General features: G+C 48.4%; 1 protein-coding gene across 1 annotated transcript in view; it reads left to right on the top strand.

Annotated features, from left to right (window-relative positions):
• The first annotated feature begins 5,103 nt into the window (after positions 1-5,103).
• Positions 5,104-17,260, top strand: part of NCMAP (non-compact myelin associated protein) — a 50,653-nt gene continuing 38,496 nt past the window's right edge. The window contains exon 1 of the mRNA XM_005203312.4: positions 5,104-5,201. The gene's annotated coding sequence lies outside the window, so the exon portion shown is untranslated. The remainder of the gene's footprint in view (positions 5,202-17,260) is intronic.

Raw genomic sequence — 17,260 nt, 5'->3', positions numbered from 1 at the left:
CTAGCTCTCATCCTTAGGCTACTTGGAGGCCTTCCTAAAACCACCTGATCAACATAAACTCAGATGTGGTTGAAAGGGGTTTGTCGTGAATCACAGACGACACTCATTTCACTCTGAAGCTATTTTAGGAATTGAGGAGGAAAACCAAGTATTACAATGAAAGATGCCACTATTACCCTAATCACTCAAGAATCACAAGGTTTGGGGAGCTGTGAGCCAAAAACCATGGACGAATACTAAAATATATATTTCTTATTCTAAATCACAATTTCACACACACATGTCTCCACAGCTGGAAAGACCTGAGTCTTTTATACATCTGGCGCATCCATTACGAAGCACAATTGGCTTCGCATTCTCTTACCGTTTGGGATTGTGATCATTCTAGTTTTTACATGCAGAGTATCACTTGGTAGTCCATTTGCCTGCTGTGGCACCTGGGATGACCTGTTTGTGGTTTGCCCAAGGAATAAATCCAGGCCAGTGGGTCAGGCAGGTTCTGGACTGGGAGCTAGGGGACCTCTGCCTCTACCTGGGCACGTAGCCCCACCTCTCCAGGCTCTGTGGAGTAAGATCCAGGGACGACCTGAGGTTGCATCCAGCTTGGCAGAAGGAGGGGCAGCGATCCTGGTCATGGCAGCTCCATGCCATGCCTCCAGCTTCAGGGCATGAACTGACTTGGCAGCAGACAGACCACTACGTGGCCTTCTTTGAACCTTCCTCTCTGTCAGCAATTCTTGTCTGCCTGTCCTGCAGATTATATCTCAAATATGACCACTTCTTTCCTCTTCCACTGACACCCCCTGCTCCACACCACCCTCCTGCCTGTGCTCCCTTGATCTACTCTACTTGGGCAGCCAGGGTGATCTATTAAAAACGTAGGTTAGGGACTTCCCTGATGCTCCAGTGGTTAAGAATCTGCCTTCCAATTCAGGGGACACGGCTTTGATCCCTGGCCAGAGAACTTATATCCCATGGGGCAGTTAAGCCCACACACCACAATTAGAGAAGCCTGTGCACCACAGTGAAGACCCAGCACAGGCAAAAAAGAAAAAATAAACAAACAGGTTAGATCAGGCCACTGCCTTTCTTAACTCCCCATCCCATGGGTTTCATGGTTTGTGGAATGAAATCTGCAATGCAGGAGACCTGGGTTCGATCCTTGGATTGGAAAGATCTCCTGGAGAAGGGAAAGGCTACCCACTTCAGTATTCTGGCCTGGAGAATTCCATGGACTGATAGTCCATGGGGTCGCAAAGAGTCAGACATGACTGAGCGACTTTCACTTTCAAGACCTTAGAAGATCTGACCTCTGTCTGCCTCTGATCTCCTCCTGTCCACTCTGCCCTCCGCCCCTACTCCAGTCAACCATCTGACCTTGTGGGCTTTCCCTGCCTCCAGAACACTGCCCAGCCGCAGCTCCTCCTCCATCTACCTGCTTGTCCTTTCCATCTCAGCTCAGCTGTCTTCTCCCGGCAGATGGTGCTCACCCTTCCCTCTGTTTCTGAAGGAGTTCCTGCTGTCCCACCGATAATAATCAAAAACAGCATGGTACGTCTTTCAGGGGACTTTCCCAGACTGTCCTTCTCTTGTGTGACCATCTTTTGTGCTTCATGTCAGCTGTCCCCACAGCCCCTCTGGAAGGTGACGTCTACAGGATGAGGCAAGGCCCCCACTGATTCTGCCCCACCTTGCAGAGTGCCTGGCCTGTAGTGAACAGGAGGACTTAATAAATAAACTGAGAGAAGAAGTTTAGCTAGAGCCTTTTCATGCCTCTGCCTCGCTGAGCTTGGCTTGTGTGTCTGATCCTGGTCAACTCCTTATGAGGGAGGCTGGTGAGAGGAAGAGTTGTTACCAGACCGAACTTGAGTCTGCTCACGTGACACCAGCAGAGCCAATCTACGGACAACGGATTGTGCTGAGGGAAAGTACAGCACTATTATTGTGCTGGGCATCAATTATCGCAGGGCATCAAGCAAGGAGAACGGGCAGCTAGTATTCAAAAGACCTGAACTCCTCTGGCCTTTAGACAAGAGTTTTAAAAGTATTATAGCAATAGGGATAGGTCGCAGGGCACATGATCAGCTTATGGACATTCTTCTGATTGGCTGGTGGTGAGGTAACAGGGAGATGGTTTTTGAATCTCAAGCATCCACCTTCCACTTCCAACCAGTCTGGAGTCTGCATCCTTATGGTCAACATGTAATCACCAGTCACTCCAGTGAGTGGGGGTGGCTTAGTTTCTGCAGGACAATGCAAGGGTATGTGTCAGATTATCTACATGCCTTCAGGAGGAACTAGGAGTCCTTTGACTCTATTTTCTAATCGCTGACTACTTGAGTCTGCTGTTTGGAACTGGAGAAAGCCAAACAAGAAGTCAAGGACACAGAGGATCTTGTACCAGGCAAGGCTTTGCAGGGTCCTGCTGGGTTTCAGAGTTTCATCCCCAGATCCCTCATGGCAGGTGTGTGCAAAGCCATTCTGACATGGCAGGTGTCCTATGACTTGGCCGGCCTGGGTTAAAGGAGAAGCAGAGGGTGGGGTAGAGCCGTGGATGACAGAAGGCTGAAGATCATTGAATCCCTCAGAGGGGACTGTACCAGAGATGCTGAGGTCCCCTTGTGTCAGCATGTCCACCTCCCCAGCCCCTACCACTTAGCATAAAAATTCTTCCATTTATCTAGCATTTTATAAGCATTATCTCATTTTTAATTCTCACCACAACAATACTAGCGTAGGTATATTACCTTCATTCAACTGAAAGAAACTGAGTCTCAGGTTTAAAAAGGATTGGAACTTAAGACCATCTGACTTTAGAGCTCTTGACCCCCTGCACAACACAGCAAGAGCTTCTGGAAGCATCTTGAGGTGGCCTCATAGATCTCAGTTCTCAAGAACAGAGTGATTTTTCAGTGAACTCTCCCTGCCTTCTGCCTCTCCCATCACAGAGGAGCTCTCTGAAGCCAAAGACCCTGTTTCAAGTATTCACTGAAAAAGTAGAATCGCAGGTTGCTCTGACTTCCCATGTCCTGGGGCTACTCTTACCTTCTGAGATGGACAGCATCCTGTCTATGGAACGTGTCTCTTTCTCAATAAACCTGCTTTCACTTAAAAAAAAAAAAAGTAGAATGATAGAATTGCACTTTTTTTTAAATTGAAGTATAGTTAATGTATCAATATAAGTTACAGGTGTACAATATAGTGATTCACAGAATTTCACGTCTTAATCCTTTTTAATAAACATCACCAGAGTTTCCTATGAAAACACGTGGTTCTCTCTTAGTTCTCAGTCAACTTGGGAAGAAGTTATCAACGCTTTGACAGCATCTCATAGGCACCAGTGGCAAAGCAATAGGCCCCAAACCAAACACTTTCTAGAAATAATTTGAAAACACAGTGGGGAAACCTGACTGTACTCCTGGTTCTGTCATTCCCCTGCTATGTGACTGTGGGCAACTCAGTCTGCTGCCTGGGTTTCAGTTTTCTGTTTGTAAATGGGGACTCCCCTAAGATCTCTTCTCCTTTTCTATAAATATTGAGGGCCCATTGTGTGTCCATAATAGAGTGCTAGGCTTCATGGATCCAGCCACAAACCAGCCTGATGAAGGAGACTGCCAGATCCTACAGGGCAGAGCTTTTGAGACTCCCCAGCTGGCAAACCTCCCCCAAACCCTTCAGTCAGATTAGCATAATCCCAATTATTTCTTTATTTGGCCTCACCATGCAGCTTGGAGAGCTTAGTTCCCAGACCAGGGATGGAACACATGCTCCTTGCAGTGGAAGCGTGGAGTTCTGACCACCGGACTGCCAGGGAATTCCCCACACAATCCAACTTTAAAGACAGCTATACAGGTACATAGGCTGCGGTCCATGGGGTCGCTAAGAGTCAGACACGACTGAGCGACTTCACTTTCGCTTTTCACTTTCATGCATTGGAGAAGGAAATGGCAACCCACTCCAGTGTTCTTGCCTGGAGAATCCCAGGGACGGGGGAGCCTGGTGGGCTGCCATCTATGGGGTCGCACAGAGTCGGACATGACTGAAACGACTTAGCAGCAGCAGCAGCATACAGGTACAGCCACTACAGAGAATAGTATGGAGGTTCCTTAAAAAACTAAAAACGGAACTAGCATATGATCCAGCAATTGCACTTGTAGGCATAAACTCAGAGAAAATCATACTTGAGAAGGTACCTGCACCCTAGTGTTCATTGTAGCACCATTTACAATAGCCAGGACATGGAAGCAACCTAAATGTCCGTAACAGAGGACTGGATAAAGATAGAGCTCATATATTGCTCAGCCATTAAACAAGAAAAGAACAAAATTAATGCCATTTGCAGCAACATGGATGAACCTAGAGACTGTCACACTGAGTGAAGTCAGACTCAGAAAGACAAATATCATATGATTCAGCTTAATGCGTAATTTTAAAAAAAGGAGACTTTTTTGTAAATGAACTTATTTACAAACCACAAGTAAAGTCACAGATGTAGAGAACCAACCAAGGGGTAGGGGAATGGGGAGGGGTAAATTGGGAGATCGGAATTGACATATGCACACTACTATATATAAAATAGATGACACTATACAGATAAAGTAGATGACTAATGAGAATCTATTGTATAGAATAGGGAACTCTACTCAATACTCTGTAATGGCCTATATTCCAAAAGAATCTAAATAAAGGGCGGATATATCTATTTGTGTAATTGATCCACTTGGCTACATAAGTAAAATTAACACAACTTGGTAAATCAACTATACTCCAATAAAAAAAAATTTAAGGCCACAAATATTATTTTAAATAAAAAAGACACCTAACGAACTCCCTGCAGTTCACATCTAGCTAGCCTGGCATGTTTGTAAAGCTCCTTCTCCCGTTCGGCCCTGGCTGAAGTGGCCTTGGTGGACCGAGGGACTGGGCTGGGCGAACTGGAACCCCAAGAAGGGCCTGGACCGGGAGAAGCGTGAGGACACGGCCAGGAAGCGCCGCCCAGCCAGTGCCCCGAGCCTGGCGCCCCTGGGGCGGCCCCCAAGGCAGGGACCGAGGGGGCAACGGGGCCCCTCCCGGGATCACCTGCGCGCGATGAGGCGGGGCCGGGGGCGGGATCCCGGGGCAGCCGGAGCCCGGGCTGCTTCTGCGGCGCTGGCGGGAGGCGGAGCGGGGCGGCGGCCGGTGCGCGGGGCTCCCCCGAACAGGTAGGAGGAGCGGGAAGTGGGGGACCCCGAGTCTCCGGGGGCACGGGCGGTCCGGCTCGGGCGCGGCGGGTCACAGGCCACCTGCCGGCCTCGATCCTCGGAGGGGAGTCGGGAGAGGAAGGTGAGGGGTCCCCAAGTCCCACCCACCCCCCCTCCCCCTTCGTTGGAGGAAGTGCCTGGGGTCTGCTCCTGGAGGGCGGTGGGCTGTGGTCCGAGTGGAGAGGAAGGTCGGTTGTCTTTTTCGGGCTTTGGAAATGGGGACGGGGCACGCGTCGCAAGCTCGACCCTCACGGAGAAGCCTGCCTTTGGGGCGTGTTAACCCGAGCATCTGGCAGGCGAGTCGTTTCCTTGTCCCACCTCCCTCACTAAGCCTTTGGCGGAGGGGCCGAGACTCCCCGGAAGAAAAGAGACCCGGCCAGCCAGGAGGTTGAAATGATTTTAAAGCACTCAGGACCTCTGTTGGCTTCATCTGTGAAATGGGCATCTGGAAGGGTCGGCCCTGTGCGGAAGCCCCTCTTGGAGGAGTATCTACAATGAAAACTCACAGCTAGGAGGAAGAACCCAGGGTTCTAGTTCAGATCAGCCAACTCAGCAGCTCTGGAGAAAGGAGGCGGGGATACGTTCTGTGGTCTGGGTACCTGTCAGGAGGAGGACATGGGTGTGTCATATACTAGGCGGGCTTCCAAGAATCTAGGAATCCCTCTAGTCTGGGAGGAGAGTCGGGAAGTTTCCTTGGAGGAAGTGGGATTAAGTGGCGCTAGTGGTGAAGAATCGGCCTGCCAGTGCAGGAGCTGCGGGAGACATAGGTTCAGTCGCTGCATGGGGAAGATCCCCTGAAGAAGACTGCCTGGGAAATCCCATAGATGGAGGAGCCTGGCAGGCTACAGTCCATGGGGTCACAAAGAGTCAGACACGACTGAGTAACGAAACAACAGCCATGAAGAAAGAAAGCATAGTGCTAAGAGCTTCTGCTTTGGAATCAGTCAGCCTGGGCGTTGGAATCCCTGCTCTGCCCCTTAAGTAAGGGTTAGTCGCTCAGTCGTGCCCTACTCTCTGTGACCCTATGGACTGCAGCCCACCAGGCTCCTCTGTCCATGAGATTTTCCAGGCAAGGATACTGGAGTGGGTTGCCAGTTCCTTCTCCAGGGGATCTTCCCAACCCAGGGATGGAACCGCTGCAGGCAAAGTCTTTACCGACTGAGCTACAAGGGAGTCTTGGGCAGGACTTTGCATTTCTCTATTGTTTGCTTTACTCTGTAAACAAGGCAATTTCTTTGACAGATTGTCAGATCCTTATCTGACTATCTGACAAGTGCTTAGGACAAGGTCTGTATATTATAGGCACTCAGTAAAAATGAGCTATTAATTTCCACCAGACTGTAGCTTCCTGGAGTCAGGGGCCACGTCTCTTTGTTCACCATTATATGGTGCCCCATGGACAGAGGAGCCTGGCGGGCTCCAGTCCCTGGGGTCACAAAAGAGCCGGATACAACTTAGAGACTAAACAACAACAAAAACAGTAGGTCTCACCGCACATTTGTTGAATGAATGAACAGTAAGTGAGTATGTAGTACCACAGTTGGCGTGTGGCAAGTAGTCAATAAACAGTGAATTTAGAGATGGCCAGGCCCTAACAGATGGGTATGGATAGGAGACGGTGGTCTAGGTGGATGGAGCGGTGTAACAGATTAAGATAAGCCCAAAGCAACAGATTTGGGGCACCCCTTCTTGAGAGGGGCAAGGGAGTAACATGATAAGCTCAGCCAGAGCGCAGAGTAGGGGAAGGCACACAGAATGCTGGAATCCTGACCTGGTGGCTACATGGCAGTAGATGGAGCAGCTGGAACTCTAGGTAGGTCAGATGCCTTTCTCACATCCTCTAAGTGTCCATCCCCAAGTTGCAGGGGCCAGGGGTGCCAAGAGACAGCAAAGGACGGCGGGTGCCTGATGAGAACGGAAGAGGAAGCGGGAAAGGGGCTCCCGTGGCCCCTTCATGGCAGTGGGACCTTTCTCACCTGGTCCTGCCGTGTCCTGGCTGCTGGTGAGATAGCTGAAGGGGGCTGTGTGGGGCCAGGAGGGCCGACCCCCCCCCCCCCCCCCGCGTGTGCATGCTGAGCCAAGCTCATGGGGAGCTGGGCCAGGGGATCGTGCTGGGTCTCTGGGGAAATCTGCTCTGTGGGGAAAAGCTTATCCCCACAGCTTATCCCCACAGTCCTTTGTCTCCTCCTGTGGACCGTGGCCACTGCTGCCTCAGGCCGGGAGGGAGCTGTGTCCTCGAGGTGGAACCACTCTTAGCCAAGTGAGGAGCCTACAGCCTGTCTTACGTCCTGGCAGGCAGCCTGTTGAGGGTTCCATCTCCCTGCGGTGACTAGGAAAGCAGAGATCTGAACTGGAGGTGAGAGATTTGGGCAAACACATCAAGAGGACATGGGAAGCACTGTATCTCTCTCAAGAGCCAAGTTCAAAACATTTCCTCTTAGCACTTTCCATAATTGCTCATAATCATTGGATATCTGTGTTTCCCACTGACTTGTAAACTCAGGGAGTAAGCCTGCCGCCTTTCTCACCATATCCCTGCCTACAACAGTGCCCCTGCACATAGCAGGCATTCAGTGAATGTCTGTGGAATGCATGAACCCAGGCTGAGGACTGGGGCTCTTGGCTTTGAGAGGAGAGCTTTGATTTTCCAGAGAGAGCATCTCTTTACAGAAGTGATGTAGACACCCCAAATTCTCCCCTCCTAACCACCTCCTCACCGCCACCCTCATCTCCCATCCAATCCCTACCCCCTACCTTGAAAGGCATGTCCCCCATCACATCTTCTGAGCCTCTGCCTTCTCTCCTGCCACCATCAGGGTCTTTTCTCAGGGAAGAATCCCCTGCTGGTAGAATTTACACCTGAGGGACAGGCCTGGACACTGTGCTGCTTCTCCCAGCCGGATAGTCAGCCCTCTAAAGACCCCCTAGGCTCTGAGAGGAGGAAAGCAACATCCAGTCTGATCCCTATCCTGCAGGATCACAGGGTATAGGAGCTACAGTTCAATTCAGTTCAGTAGCTCTGTCATGTCTGTCTCTTTGTGACCCCATGGACTAAAGCATGCCAGGCCTCCCTGTCCATCACCAACTCCCGGAGTTTACTCAAACTCATGTCCATTGAGTTAGTGATGCCATCCAACCATCTCATCCTCTGTCATCCCCTACTCCTCCCACCTTCCATCTTTCCAAGCATCAGGGCCTTTTCAAATGAGTCAGTTCTTCACATTAGGTGGCCAAAGTATTGGAGTTTCAGCTTCAGCATCAGTCCTTCTGATGAATATTCAGGACTAATTTCCTTTAGGTTGGACTGGTTGGATCTCCTTGCAGTCCAAGGGACTCTCAAGAGTCTTCTCCAATCAGCTCAGTTCAGTTCAGTCGGTTAGTCATGTCCAACTCTTTTTGACCCCGTGAACTGCAGCACGCCAGGCCTCCCTGTCCATCACCAATTCCCAGAGTTCACTCAGACTTACATCCATCAAGTTGGTGATGCCATCCAGCCATCTCATCCTCTGTTGTCCCCTTCTCCTTCTGCCCCCAATCCCTCCCAGCATCAGAGTCTTTTCCAATGAGTCAACTCTTCGCATGAGGTGGCCAAAGTACTGGAGTTTCAGCTTTAGCATCATTCCTTCCAAAGAAATCCCAGGGCTGATCTCCTTCAGAATGGACTGGTTGGATCTCCTTGCAGTCCAAGGGACTCTCAAGAGTCTTCTCCAACACCACAGTTCAAAAGCATCAATTCTTCGGTGCTCAGCTTTCTTCACAGTCCAACTCTCACATCCATACATGACTACTGGAAAAACCATAGCCTTGACTAGACGGACCTTTGTTGGTTATTGATATTTCTCCCAGCAATCTTGATTCCAGCTTGTGCTTTTTCCAGCCCAGCGTTTCTCATGATGTACTCTGCATAGAAGTTAAATAAGCAGGGTGACAATATACAGCCTTGATACACTCCTTTTCCTATTTGGAACCAGTCTGTTGTTCCATGTCCAGTTCTAACTGTTGCTTCTTGACCTGCATACAGATTTCTCAGGAGGCAGGTCAGGTGGTCTGATATTCCCATCTCTTTCAGAATTTTCCACAGTTTATTGTGATCCACACAGTCAAAGGCTTTGGCATAGTCAATAAAGCAGAAATAGATGCTACAGGAACCCTTAAAGGTAATAGAGGGCTCCTTCAGGTGAGGAAACTGGAGTCCAGAAAGGATGAGATATACCCAGTGAAGAACTGTTAGGGGAGACTCAAGTCTCCTTATCCGAGTGCTTTGTCACTACAGTGATCTGGGAGATTCTCTGGGAATATGAATACTACAACACTTCCCTTTACTTTCCAGTCTTCCAATAAAATAGAATGGAAGGTTAAAAAAGGAAAGGTTAAGTGGATTTTAAGTTGCCCAGTAAACCCTTTTAATTAAAAAAAAGAAAAAAAAAAAACCTCATATATATTGAAAATAAAGACCCCAAGTTATATATGTTCAATTTACTTTTTAAAAGATATATGTTTGATATTGGAGAAAAATAATCCAAAGCAGGAATCTCTCTAACCTTGGCCAGGTATTGCTGGCCAAGCAGTGCCTGTGCTGGGGTGTACCCTGCAGGCTACCATGCCAGGGCCTCTGCAGGCAGCCCAGAATCAGTGGTGGGTTTGTTTCTCCTGGACTACCTCCAAGCACAGAGCGCACTGCCCTATCGGTTTCTGCATCTCCATCCATCCGGCCTCCTGATGCAGTCATTGGCATCTGGGTTTCTGATATCCCACTCTTTGCTTCGGGATCTGGCAGGGTGGATCCTGCTTTGTCTTTTTTCAAAGGAGTTCCTCATCAGGACGATAGGTCCTCCGTGGGCAGGAGGAGGCAGGAAGGGAGAAAGGGGACCAAGCCAAGGCCAGAGCCTGCCAGTCAGCAAGTCTCCGTGGATTCCTCAGCAGGGCTGGGTGTCAGTACAGTTGAGGGGTAGGACCAGAGCATGGCAGCTGGGCTGGAACCTCTCCTGTGGTTTGATGCTCCCGGGGCTGGTGGCTGTAGTTTGGCCTAAGGAAGGAAAAGGGGGTGTGCCGATCTCTAAAGACAGAAGAAGCCTGTTCTTCAGCCAGCTTCCAGGCCTGTGGTGAGGAGCCTCCTGCCTGGGCTGGACACTCCTGAGCAGTTGGGGCCCTCAGCAGGGCTGCCAGGTCCTATGGTACCCAGTGGGTGGCTCGAGGAGGTGGAGGGGGCAGGGTTGGAAGCTCCTGGCATGTCAGGGGTCCGTGCAGACCCTGGATGGCCAGGGCAGCCTCAGCCAGCAGGGAGAATGGGGCGCAGAGCAGGGAGGGAGGCCTCGGTTTTTGAGCTGTGGGATTTTGTTCAAGCCACATCACCTCCCTGAGCCTCGGTTTCCCAATTTATTAAAGGGGATGCTATCCAAGGCCCTTAACTTATAAAGATGAGTTTCCCTTCCCCTTCAGAGAAGCTTGTGTCTTGGTACCTACTGAGTCAGCTGTTCGGGCCAACGAGCATCAGGGTGTTTCACTTCTTCCACAGTTCACTCATCATTCATTCATTCACTCAGTCACTCACTCATTCGTCAAGACTAACACCTGCCTCTGGCCTGTGCTGAAAGTTCAGGGAGACCTCGTTTTCCTGCTGTGTGTCTAGTTTCTTGCAGAGCCCCCAGCACATGGGGCCTGGCCTTCTGCAGCTTCCATCTGTTCCTCCACCAGGGATCATCTCTTTCAGTCTGCTGTGCAATAAAAAGCAATAGTGTGGGGCTTCCCTGGCTGTCCAGTGGTTAAGTCACTGTGCTTCCAATGCAGGGGGCGTGGGTTTGATCCCTGGTTGGGGAACTAAGTTTCCACATGTCCCGTGGCACAGCCAAAAAAAATTAACCCTACGAGGACTTCCCTGGTGGTTCACAAGTGGTTAAGACTCCACTCTCCCAATGCAGGGGGCATGGGTTTGATCCTTGGTTGGGGAACTAAGATCCCACATGCTGCACTGCATGGCGGAAAAATAAATAAAATGAATAAAAAATTAAAAATGCAGTTGTGTAACTTGTTCCCTCAGCTGCTATCCCTGATCCCCTAACGCTCCTTCAGATATTCCTAAGGTTTTAGCCTTCAGGTCTCAGAGAGAGATAAATGGTCAGTGGTTAATTCCTGCTTGCTGAGGGTTTGCTGGGGCCCACACAGCACTAAATGCGCCACATGCCTCCGTCCCTTTCCCACCCACGGCAGCCCAGGAAGTGAGTGGTTTTCCCTCGCTCGCTGCCGAGGTTCACAGAGGGCTGGGTCACAGAGCTCACCCGGGATGCCATTTTGCCTTGGTGGGCCCCTTGCTCCATAAAAAACATTCAGTTATATTAATAACTGTATTGGTACATTAAAACATTTTCTTCATCCTAAAAGTTCCTGTTTTCTTCTGATTTTGAAAGAAATAAGAAACATTTTTATGTTTCCCAAAAGTCTTGTGAGCCCTGGGCACTTGGTCTCCTGGGTCCTGGAGAGATGCAGACCCTGAGGCTAGGCAGAAGCTAGGCTGAGATTCCAGGAAGTCCTAACCTCCTCCCTGTACTGCCCTTCAGCAATTAAGAAAAAAAAAAAAAGAACAGGCAAGAAACTGCAGAAAAGGGACTAGTTATCCAAACTCCTAATGCCTGTGGTGGTGTTAGTAGTTCTTTCTGGAAAATGTCACTTGGTTTATTTCCTCACCTCCCTCCCAACTCCTACCCCCTTTCTCACTATTTCTTGACCAAAACTTTTCCAAGAGCCAAGTCCACTCTGTCCTCTTTTGTGGAAACTGTAGATGCCCTACGTTGGTCTTCTCTCCAGTCTCAGACCTTAACGGTAACTGGTTTGCCCAGAGGACAAAAGAGGATTTATTTATTGTACAGAAGCAGCTCCATGTTCCTACCTAATCCCCAGAAACGATGTCATTGGTCATAGTAATAATAACAACAGCGATTCATATTTTTGAGAGCTCTCAGGGTGCTCGGCATTTGCTAATCATTTGTAATCACTTGGCATGAATTGTCTCCTGAAAACCTAACCCTATAGGAGAGTAGGGAGAAAATTGAGATATCTTGTCCGTCCTCCAGAAGAAAAGGTGGCAGAATGTGAATCTAGAATCAAGGTTGACAAATTTAGTTATCTTTAAGCATGAGGTATGTCAATTAAAGAAAAGCAAGATGATATTTTTTTCATCTCCATTTTGCAGATGAAGAAACTGAGGCTTAGAAAGACTAAGTGAGATGCTCGAAAGGCAGGACCAGGATGGGGACCTTAGTAGGGAACTAGGCTGAGTCTGTTAGTCTGCTATCAGAGCGTGAACCCCGCGAGGGCAGGGACCGTATCCCACGGTCTCCCCCATCATCTGGCACAGTGCCGTGGTACACACACTTACAGTGTGGAATGAGTGACTGACGTCTGCTCTGTTCTCTAAAGACACTTACCCGCTTTGGGTCCCTGCTCCTTGTCTTGGGACAGTCACTGCCTCCTGTCCCTGTAGTGCAGAAGTTGGCAGCTACAGCCCTGGGGGAGTCTGCTGTTGTTTTAGTCGCTAAGACATGTCCAACTGTTTTGTCACCCCATGGACTGCAACCCACCAGGCTCCTCTGTCCATTGGGTTTCCCAGGCAAGAATGCTGGAGTGGGTTGCTATTTCCTTCTCCAGGGGATCTTCTTGACCCAGGGATCGAATCTGAGTCTCCTGCATTGGCAGGAAAGTTCTTTACCACTGAGTCACCACGGAAGCCCCTGGAGCAGCTCAAAGCCCTGCTGAGATGAGGAATCAATCAAAACAGACCAAGGCTCAGGTATTCACTTGCCCATCAATGCCCTTCCAACCCCAGCCCCCACCCTAGTCTGTAGAATCCCTCCGAAGGAGTTGACCTCCTGCCAAGGCTGCTGCTCCCTGGAACTCAGAGATGAAGCCTGGCAGACACACAGGCAGCGTGCCAACCAGAAGAGAGTGGCTGAAGGAGTCTGTGTCTCTCTGCCCCCGGGCTCATTTTTTCTTTTCCAAGTGCCTCTGGCTCTTCCGCAGGGCATATTACCGGGCTGAGAGCAAGTATCCCCAGGGGAACCTGAATTCACTCACCAAAAAATTAGATGCCTAAGAAGTACAACTGTTATAAGAGACAGTAAATCAAGCAGCATATGTCATCTGAAGCAGAACGATTGAAGTAGATGGACCAAGATTTTGAAGTAAAGCATGATAATTTTATTATCTTTATTAAAAAGACAAGGGAAGACCTTTGTAGAATAATACAAGGACACGTCATAGGAGACAACCAAAGCACAAGATTAGCCATGAAACTTCCAGTTTTTGTTGGTTAACTGCTAAGGGGTGTCCCACTCTTTTGCTACCCCAGGGACTGCAGCCCCCCGGGGTCCTCTGTCAATGGGATTTTCTAGGCAAGAAGACTGGAATGGGTTGCCATTTCCTCCTCCAGGGGATCTTCCTGACCCAGGGATCAAACTGTGATGCCTGCTTGGCAGGCGGATTCTTTGCCCCTGTGCCACCAGGGAAGCCCATGGAAGATATACTACTTAAAATAAAGGACACACCTGGCAGAAGTCCTCGCCTCCCCTCTACTTAGCCTCAGGTCTAAGCACCACAGAGGAAAGCGCTCTGTTCTCACGTTCCGTAAACAGAACAGAGCTCTGCAATCCAGCCGGACCCTGTGCCCCAGCGACGAAAGAGACATTGCTGTCTCTCAGCCTGTTCCTTTCTCCACTTCTTCATTCAGAAATGCTTCACATTGCCTCATTATACGTTTTGGGCCAATATGGCTGTCAAATTAACTCTGAATCAGGCTCTGGCACAAAAGAAAAAAAAAACAAATTTATAGTGAAAAAAAAATAAAGGACACAATAGATGGTTAAAATATCAGGTTGGATACAACTGAATTAACATTTCCCAGCTGGTGCTAGTGGTAAAGAGCCTGCCTGCCAATGCAGGAGACATAAGAGACGCACGTGGGTTAGATCCCTGGGTCAGGAAGATCCCCTGGAGGAGGGCATGGCAATCCATGCCAGTATTCCCCTAGAGAATCCCATGGACAGAGAATCCTGGCCAGGCTATGGTCCATAGGGTCACAAAGAGTCAGACACAACTGAATTGACTTAGCATGCATGCATTCAGTAAAGAGGAAAATCAGATTGAGAACTGTCCCAGAAGGAAGCAGGAAAAAATAAAAAGATAACAAATGAAAAAGAAAATCAAAGAGAGACGGAGAGTAAAAGTAGGTGTCCTGAAAGGAGAGAAGACAAAAAATGCAGAATAAGGAAGAACTTAAGAAATAATAGAGATTAAATGTTTCAGGATTAAAGGAAAATGAATGAAATCAGACTGAAAGGACTCATGGAGTCGCCAACAGCAGAAAAATCCACACAAAATATCGTGATAAAATTGAAAATCTGAAAGACAAAGAGGAAAGGCAGAGAGAAATAGCCTCCCTTACAAAGTGCCAAGATTTAGACTGATGTTATACATCTCAATAACAACACTTGATCAAGGAAGTCAAAGAATAATGTTATTATAAGAATTGAAAGAAGACAGCCCTTTCAATCCAGAATTTTAAAGGCAGCCAAATCGTCATTCAAACATGAGGTCATACTAAAAATATTCTTAGACAAATAAAGCCTTAGAAGGTGGAACACACAAAGACCCACATTGAAAATACTCTGAAGGAACTACTTAAATAATAAAAGAAACAAACCCAGGAGCTGCTGCAGGAGCTGTCGGAAGTCAGGGGTCAATGCAAGAAACAGAAATAGAAATCAGCATTATTGGTAGGAAGGGATTTTATGCACCCGATTCTTTTAAAATATTGGAAAGGCCAGAGGCTTCCAAAACACTGCAGACTGGAGAGCTCTGGCACCTGCCATAGTCAGGAAGGCGAAGGAATCATGAAGCTTCGTGGAACTACTGAATTTAAGGATACATGACCACGGTCATGTGATCCAGGGATCCAGACGCTGGTCTGCTGTAACTACCTGGATTCTGAATCTCAGAGTCTGGCTACAACACTCACTCCATCTTTTTAAACAGAAGACCTGCCTTGGGACCAGACAATTTGGGAGGTAACACTGTCCAGCTAGAATGACATTGATCTGTTTCATCTAATTTATTTTGTTGCTTTCTATTGATGGCAAGTTTTCCATTTTCAGAAATAATAAAACATTTCTGTTTACAGGTTATTTTTTAATGTTTTAAAAGAAAAGTCGGTCCAGGGATCTCAAGCCATCATAATTGGTGCAAACAATTATTATAAGTAGTCAGAGGTGGAAGAGGTATCCTGGGGAGGAGAAGACAGTCGGGTGTCATGACCAAGGAAGGTTTAGATTGGGGTAGCATTGGGAAGACGGCACTGGAGGAAAGGCCAATGTGCTGATTGTCTGTCCCTGTGTAACCAGCTGCTCCAAGACTTAGTGGCCTGATAGCTCTAAGGTTGAGCGGACTCAGTGGAGAGGTCCTCACTTGGGGTCTGACACGTGGTTTCTGCCTGACATTCACGTCTCAAGGCTCAGCTGGTCTGGGTGTCTATGGTGGCTCACTCACGTGGTGGCTTAGTGACACGTGGCTGTCAGTTGAGAGCACAGCTGGGGCTGTCAACTAGCACATCTACCCATGGCCTCTGCACAAGCCTGGGGCTTCTCAGAGCATGTCAGCTGGGTTCCAAGAAGGAGCGAGCATTTTTAGAGGCAGGAAGCAGAAGCCTCCCTGAAGGGCTTTAACCCCAACAGCCAGTATCACTTCTGCCATATCCTAGGGGTCCCAGCAGTCATGGGGCCCACCTAGATTCAAGGGAGTAGAGAAACAGACTCCATCTCTTCAGTGGGGAGATAACTGTGCAGCTAGTAATAGCTTCCCAGTGTGGGAGGCACAGGTGAGGCATGGGTGAGTTTAGGGAGACAGGAAGTCACTCATTCCCTGCCTAGGGTTGGGAAGAAAGGGAGGAGACAGGTGCTGGTGGATAAAACTGGAAAAGGTTCATGGAAGACTTTGGTTGATAAGACAGAGAATGATGGTTTTATTCTGTGACCAGACAGAAGTAGATGGATAGTACTGGAATAAAAGAGAGACACCATGCAGAAGGCCAAGGTCTCAGCAATTTTTTCTCCAACAAAGGATCCCTAGGGGAGACAGTAGTAGCTTCTGTTTCTTTACAGTAGAATATCCCAGCAGCATGAAGGAGTGGAAAATACACACACACACACACACACACACACACACACACACACTGCCCTCAGTCCACTAAGCACTTGTTAGACAATTATTGTATGGCAAGTGCATGGCCAGACCAGGCACTGTGGAAAGAAGTCTATGATTCAGAAACCACTGGGCTGTCCTGCAAATTCTGCTATTTCTACATTCATTCTATAGCTTCTATTCTCCTCTTGGACTCTTCATTGCCCCTAAATCCTTTGCAAGGACAATGAAAAAGCAAAAAGATAGGACACTGAAAGATGAACTCTCCAGGTGGGTAGGTGCCCAATATACTAACACCCGGTTGAGGATATGACTGGTGATACAAGTAAAGTCTGATGCTGTAAAGAGCAATATTGCATAGAAATCTGGAATGCTAGGTGCATGAATCAAGGCAAATTGGAAGTGGTCAAACAGGAGATGGCAAGAGTGAACATCAACATTTTAGGAATCAGTGAACTAAAATGGACTGGAATGGGTGAATTTAATTCAGATGACCATTATATCTACTACTGTGGGCAGGAATTCCTTAGAAGAAATGGAGTAGCCTTCATAGTGAACGTAAGAGTCTGAAATGCAGTACTTGGATGCAATCTCAAAAATGACAGAATGATGTCTGTTCATTTCCAAGGCAAACCATTCAATATCACAGTCATCCAAGTCTATGCCCCAACCAGTAACGCTGAAGAAGCTGAAGTTGAATGGTTCTATGAAGACTACAAGACCTTCTAGAACTAACACCCAAAAAAGATGTCCTTTTCATTATAGGGAACTGGAATGCAAAAGTGGGAGAAGGCAATGGCATCCCACTCCAGTACTCTTGCCTGGAAAATCCCATG

The sequence above is a fragment of the Bos taurus genome, chromosome 2 (assembly GCF_002263795.3).
Source record: "Bos taurus isolate L1 Dominette 01449 registration number 42190680 breed Hereford chromosome 2, ARS-UCD2.0, whole genome shotgun sequence".
In the NCBI taxonomy this organism is placed as follows: Eukaryota; Metazoa; Chordata; class Mammalia; order Artiodactyla; family Bovidae; genus Bos; species Bos taurus.
Note: the sequence above shows the minus strand (reverse complement) of the source record. Positions and strands in the feature narration are given on the sequence as shown.